We start from the raw sequence: 7346 nt of genomic DNA on the forward strand, positions 1-7346 counted from the left end.
ACCTCCTTTGTAAGGAAATGGAAGTTCGTGGGAAAAAATCACATTAAGTGAAGTAAGCAAGACTTATAGAAACGTAGGTCCTTATTTGTAATAATTAGTAAATATCAAGGATAATCTCATGAATTTTAATTTGATATTTTGTTCTATGTTGAGCATACAACATTCTTGCTATATTGTTTGTTAATGTTTCTGCAAACAAGCAGGTATATTTAAAGAATTACGTTCATCTCATCCATTACTGAAGGAAGAACAACTAAAAGAGCAACCCCTACAAGGAAGAACAACTCCTACTTACTTAGCTTCATTCCTATGTAAGGCCAATGTTGTCCCCTGTATCCTCATGTTGTACAACTCTATACTTGGTCATCCTGTACATCTACTATCATCTCTATTGTGACCTAAATGCCCCAGCAATTCCACTTTGCTTTACTTTTTTGAAAAATTTCTGTTTTTTAAAGTTGTGTGTGTGTGTGTGTGTGTGTGTGTGTGTGTGTGTGTGTGTGTGTGTGTCTGTGTCTGTGTCTGTGTCTGTGGTTTTACACAGATCAGAAGACAACATTTTTCTTCATTCAGAATACATCTTTCAGGTCATTGTAAGTTGTGGCTAATGAGAGAAGTCTCTTGCTATTTTAAGGATGAAACAGAAAACTATATTTGTGTAGGCACCACAGTTGCTTTATTAGTCTGTAGTTGAACACATAACTTCAATTGATATCTTGCCTGTTGTGAATAATGTGACTAACAATGAACTACAGATATATTTATGAGTTACCCAGAGAGAAATAATCATGATTGGTGGGTCAGATGATATTTCAACTTCGCATTTCTTTAGAAAATTGCATACTACTTTCTACAAAGAGAATGCTACCCGGTATTGTGACCAAGAGTGTAGAAAATTTCTTTTTCTCCACACTCTCACTAACAGTATTACCTTTTGAGTTTTTTGAAAGGGCAAGTTTTTACTATGTGCAGTACTGCTGACTGGCCTTAGACTCAAATACTTTTACTCCAACCTCCAAAATTCTTAGAATTACCAGCTTTTGCCACCACACCAAGTTCCATTGATTTTTTATGAGTTATAATAGTTACCAAGTATTATCATTGTAATTTTTAATTGCATTTCTCTAATGACTTCTGTTCACAAAGCATTAAACCAGCACAGAAGTAGTATTAAACACAACTTTGTAAACCCACTGGTGATTTTCAGGGCATTTTGGAAAACATGTCTATTCAGAACTTTTGTCTATTTTTAATCAAGTTCCTTGTTAATCTCATCTTTAATCTCTATATACAAAATCAATAATTAATTGAAGGTAGTAGAAAGGAAAAAATTGAGCAACTCCTAACATTTTTCAACTTTCAATAACATGATATTTCTTAAATCATTTTCTGTTTACGCTTGAGACTATATAACTCAATTTGGTTGGACCTTTTCCAAGGCTATATGTATGTTATTTATTTTACAGAGATTGCTCTTCCTAAAGCCTGAGTGTCTTATTTTCCTTGGTTTCTTTCAGTCACATGTACTTCAAATTTCAAACCGAAGAATAAATTGAAGGAAACAACAAAAAACCTAGAGTTCCTCTTATCTGATGATGCCTCTACAAGAATGAGGAAAGTGTTCATCATGCTAAGGACCTATGATAGGATATGAAAAAGAGAATTAATTCTTCTGGGTCTTCCCTATTTTTGCAATTTAACTTAAATGATGTAAAACACAATATACTGCTCATTTACTTTTAAATTTTATCAATTTTGCACATATTCATATGGACTTTCACTTAGTCTACAACATTCCTTCATTATTCTGTCCCTGATATTTTTATAGTATCAAGACATAAGATAACCAGTTTTAATTTACAGCATGAGAAGTTTTTCACCTGGCTTCTTTGGAAGGAAAGCATAGCCAACAGATAACATTACTGCTAGTTGCTCACTTCATGGAATGATTTCTGTAATACATATCAAATTCTGTTTAGTATTAAAAAAACTGCTGGCTAAACTCAAAATTCATTTATAGAAATTTATGTTAAGTATTTCAAAGTCTCAATTCAATATTCATATTGTCCAATAAATAATAGCATAACAATTATTGCCCATGGTAACTGTTTTGTGTCACATTTTGTCTTCAACACAGACTGTGTTGGTGACATTTGGTTATCATGCACAGAGCTGAGATTATAAATAGAGGTCCAAAGAGTGCCAAATTTATTCTGTCCCACAGTTCCTGTATCCTTTTTACAAAGTACTAAAACTTTTAAATACCATCACTTACTGTCTTTTAAATATCCCAAAGTGAAATAAATTCACATGTAATCACTCCAAATTGCTTTAAAAGTAGGAAATGATAAAACAGACTCCCATGAAGTAAAGTTTCTTCTACTTTTAAAATTATTCTTAAAGCCTTGTCCTGGTTGGTCACACCTGTAATCCTGTCTACTCGGCATATCTACTCAGGAGCTTGAGATCTGTGGATAAGTGTTGGAAGCTAAGCAGTGCAACAATAATTCATAAGATTACTCTTCAAAAATTTAATTGAACTAGCAAAGGTCCAGGAATGGAGATGTAGCTCATATAGTAGCTCACTAACCTAGAGAGGAAAGGCCTAGCAAGACCTTGAAGTACTGAGTTCAAATTCTGAGCATGCCCACATGCAGGCCTGCACACACACACACACACACACACACACACACACACACACACACACACACACACACACACACACACACTTATTCAAAATATCTTCAGGTCATTTTTTGCATTAATTTCTTTGTTAATGACATTATATGGGTAAAATAATGGAAATAAACTCTTCCATCCCAGAGCATTTCTAAATGTTTTTTTTTTATCGTAAAAATACTATACAGAGGTGTTACAGTTACATGAGCAAGGTAATGAGTCTATTTCCTATCAAGCATTTGTTTTTCCCCCACCATCCCTTCCCTTCCACCTCCACAAGTACATTCCTCACCCCACCAACACCACACCCCTATCCCCACCTAAATTGTAAAGTTCGTTTTTCAATATAGTGTCTTGTGAATCTCATTGTTACAATGGGTCAACCTGTAGCTCCATTTAAGCATTTTGTTTTTCCACTTTCCCTCCCCAAATTAGAGAATTGTATATATAAGATGCAGACGGACCAACAACAAATACAGCGAAAACAGGGGTTATACTGTGGAGGAGGACCATATAAAAAAACAAAAAAAAATCACATTGTACATTATAAATACATTAGAAACAACAGCAAGAAAGAAAAAAAAAACAGCTTTTGTCCCAATCTTGGGGTTCATTTAGCTTTAAGATCACCTTATCTAGTCATATGCACATAGCTTTTGACCTTTTCTGCTTATCCCAGACATATATTAGTTATTGCAAATTAGGGGTATCATGGGACCTATGTTTCTTTGGGCTTGGTTTACTTCCATTAATATAATTTTTACCAAGTCTTTCTATTTTCTAACAAATTGGGTAATATTCTTTCTGATGGACAATAGAATCCCATACATACACACATACACACACACATACGCGCACACACGCGCACACACACACACACACACACACACACACACACACATACACACACACACACAACGTTTTCTTGATCCATTTATCTACTGAGGGGCATAAGGGTTGGTTCCCTAACCTAGCTAAGGTAAAAAAATGTTGCAATGAACATAGTGTACTGGTAGTTTAGTATGCTCTTCTTTGTGATCATTTGGGTGAATGCAAAAAAGTGTGATTGCTGGGTCATAGGGGAACTCTAGGTGGAATCTTTTGAGGAATCTCCGTACTGCTTTCCAAGTGGTTGAACAAGTGTACACTCCCACCAAGAATGAGATAGCGTTCCCTTCTGGCCACATCCTATCCAGCAGCTGTTCTTGTAAAAATGTGGAAGTCTTCATAAATTTGCATTTCATCCTTACACAGGGACCATGTTAATCTTCTCTGTACTGGTATGTTTTAGTGAGTGTGCTACCGAATAGAGCACAGAACATTTTTTTAATATATAAAGTGGAATTGATTTTCTTTTTCTTTTTTATTATCAAAATACCATACAGAGGAATTACAATTACCTGGGCAAGATAACAAGAAAAGTTCTTATCAAGCATTATTACCTCCTTCTTTGTTTCCCCTTCCTCTCCCTTCCCAAATGCCCCCGCCCCCACGATTCTCCCGCCCCCCCCCCCACAGGGCCAGAGTTGTAAAGTTCGTTTTTCGAAATAACGACTTGTACAGCTCATTGTAGCAATAGGTCCACGTGTATCCTTATTTAAACAATTTGTTTTTTCCCTTCCCCTCCACAAATTATACCAACATCAAATACAGTGAAAGCAGGGGTTATATCTTGGGAGAGGCACATTCAAAGCAACCAAGAAATCAACTTATAAATATGTCAGAAACAATTGCATGAAAGAAAAAGCATTTGAATGTTATTATTTCACCTAACATCAACTTATCTGTATGTTTCTGCTTGTCTCAGACATATACTGGTAATTACAAATAAAGGAAATCATGGGACCTATCTTTTTGGGGCCTGAATTACTTCACTTAATATAATTTTTTCCAACTCTCTGTTTCCTATCAAATGGGCAATGTCATTATTTCTGATGGAGGAATAGAATTCTATTGGGTATATATACCACATTTTCTTGATACATTCATCTACTGAGTGGCATCTGGGTTGGTCCCATAACATAGCTTTGGTAAATAATGCTGCAATAAACATAGTTGTGCTGGTAGCTTTAGTACAGTCCTGTTTGTGAACATTTGGGTAAAATGCCCAAAAGTGATATTGCTTTGCCATAGGGGAGCTCTATGTTGAATTTTTTGAGGAACCGCTATGCTAATTTCCAAAGTGGTTGAACAAGTTTACACTCCCACCAAAAAGGCAGTAGGGTTTTCTTCTTGCCAGATTCCCTCCAGCATCTGTTGTTCTTAGAGTTCTTGATTATAGCCATTCTAACGGGTGTGAAGTGGTACCTCAATGTTTGTTTTGATTTGCATTTCTTTTATGGCTAGGTAGGTAGAGAATTTCTTCATGTATCTATTGGCCATCCTTATTTCCTCCTCAGAGAAGTCTCTCTATAAGTCTTTAGCCCACTTATTAATTGGGCAGTTGTTTCTTTGAGGATTTGATGTTTTTTTGAGTTTCAGGTATATTTTTTATATGAGACCTTTGTCAATCATATGGCCAGTGAAGATCTTCTCCCAATCCGTGGGCTTTCTACTGATCATGCTAACTATGTCCTTTGCCAAGCAGAAGCTCTGCAATTTCATGCAATCCCATTTGTCCCACCTTTCTTTGATTTGTTGTGTTTCTGGGTCTCTATTAAGAAAATTTTGGACTGTCCCAGGGAGACCTAGGGTTGTTCCTATTCCATTCGGTAATGTTTTCAGAGTATCTGTTTTAACTCTGAGGTCTTTGATCCATGTGGAGTTTATTCTGGTGCAGCGTGGTATATAAGGAGCTAACATTATTCTACAAGTAGTTAACCAGTTTTCCCAGCACTCAGAGGCTGTCTTCTTTCAGAGGCTGCCTTCTTTCCATTCTATTTTTTTTAGCTCTGTTCTCAAAGATTAAATGGCTATAGGATTGTCAGTTCATTTCTGGGGTTTCAATATTATTCCATTGGCCTGAGGCCTGTTCTTGTGCCAGTACCAAGCTGGTTTAATTACTATGGCTTTGTAGTAGAATTTGAAATTTGGTATTGATATTCCTCCAGCACTGTTCTTTGTGTTGAGGATCAATTTTTATATTCGGGGTCTTTTATTGTTCCATATGAATTTTTGAATTGCCTATTCTATTTCTTAAAAGAATGAGTTTGGAATATTGATAGGTATCACATTGAATTTGTAGATAGCATTGGGAAATATTGCCATTTTCACAATGTTGACCTTTCCAATCCAGGAGGATGGGAGTTTTTGCCACTTTCTAAGTTCTGTTTTGATTTCATCTTTCAGGTTTTTCAAGTTTTCATCATAGAGGTCCTTCACTTCTTTGGTTAAGTTAATTCCTAGGTATTTTATTTTTTGTGGGGATATTACGAATGGAGTTGCTTTCCTAATTTCACCCACACTTTTCTCACTGTTGGCAAACAGAAAAGCAATTGATGTTTGAGTGATAATTTTATACCCTGTTACTTTGCCAAAGTTTTGAATCAGCTTGAGTAATTTGGGACTGGAGTCTATTGTATTCTATAAATACAAGATCATGTCATCTGCAAAGTGGGAGAGTTTTACTTCTTCTTTCCCTATTTGGATCCCCTTTATGTCTGCATCTTGTCTTATTGCTGTAACTAGGCATTCTAATACTAGATTGAAGAGAACTGGAGAGAGTGGCATTCTTGTCTTGTTCCTGAGTTAAGAGGAAATGGTTTTTGCTTTTCACCATGAAATAGATGTTGGCTGTAGGTTTGCCACATACAGCCTCCATTGTATTGAGGAATGTTCCATGGATTCCCAATTTTTCCAGAACATTCATCATAAAGGGGTGTTGGATCTTGTCAAATGCTTTTTCTGCATCTATTGAGATAACCACGTGATTCTTATCCTTGCTCTTGTTGATGTGATGAATTATATTAATTGATTTGCATATGTTGCACCAGCTTTGCATCCCTGAAATAAATCCTGTTTGATCATGGTCTATGATTTTTTTGGGTGAAATGTTGAAGTCGATTGGCCAAATTTTGTTGAGAAGCCTTCCATCAATGTTCATCAAAGAAATGGGTCTATAGTTCTCTTTCTTTGCTGAGTTCCTGCTCAGTTTTGGGATGAGGGTTATGATGCCTTCATAGAATGTGTTCGGTAGTGAACCTTCTCTTTCAATTTCATTGAAGAGTTGGAGGAGTATTGGTGTGAGCTCTGTTTTGAAGGCCTTGTAGAATTCTGCTGTAAAACCATCTAGTCCTGGACTTATCTAAGATGGGAGGTCTTTTATTGCTCTTTTTATTTCAATGCTTGATCTGGGCCTGTTAAGATGGTTTAATTCACCTTGATTTAGTTTTGGCCTGTCAATATTTTCTAGGAAACGGTCCATTTTAGCCAAGTTCTCAAACTTATTAGCATAAAGTTTTGAGAATTATTCCCTTATAATATTCTGAATCTTGGTTGTTTCTCTGGTGATGTATCCATTCCCAATTCTGAGTTTATTTATTTCAGTGTGTACTCTTCTTTTTCTGATAAGATTTGCTAAGGGTCTGTCAATTTTGTTAATTTTTTCAAAGAACCAACTCTTTGTTTTGTTGATTCTTTCTATAGTTTTTTTAGATTCTAATTCATTTAATTCTGATTTAATTTTAATTATTTTTTTTCTATCTACTGGATTGGGGTTTATCTTGTTG

The 7346-nt window shown here is 35.7% G+C and overlaps 1 non-coding gene across 1 annotated transcript; it reads right to left on the reverse strand.

Moving 5' to 3' along the window:
- Positions 1–3888: 3888 nt before the first annotated feature.
- Positions 3889–3994, reverse strand: LOC122125072. The gene has a single exon (XR_006150720.1). It is a non-coding gene; the product is annotated as a U6 spliceosomal RNA (small nuclear RNA).
- Between the last annotated feature and the right edge of the window lie 3352 nt (positions 3995–7346).

This window comes from Dipodomys spectabilis, unplaced genomic scaffold, assembly GCF_019054845.1.
Source record: "Dipodomys spectabilis isolate Male_0828 unplaced genomic scaffold, ASM1905484v1 ptg000259l, whole genome shotgun sequence".
Lineage (NCBI taxonomy): Eukaryota > Metazoa > Chordata > Mammalia > Rodentia > Heteromyidae > Dipodomys > Dipodomys spectabilis.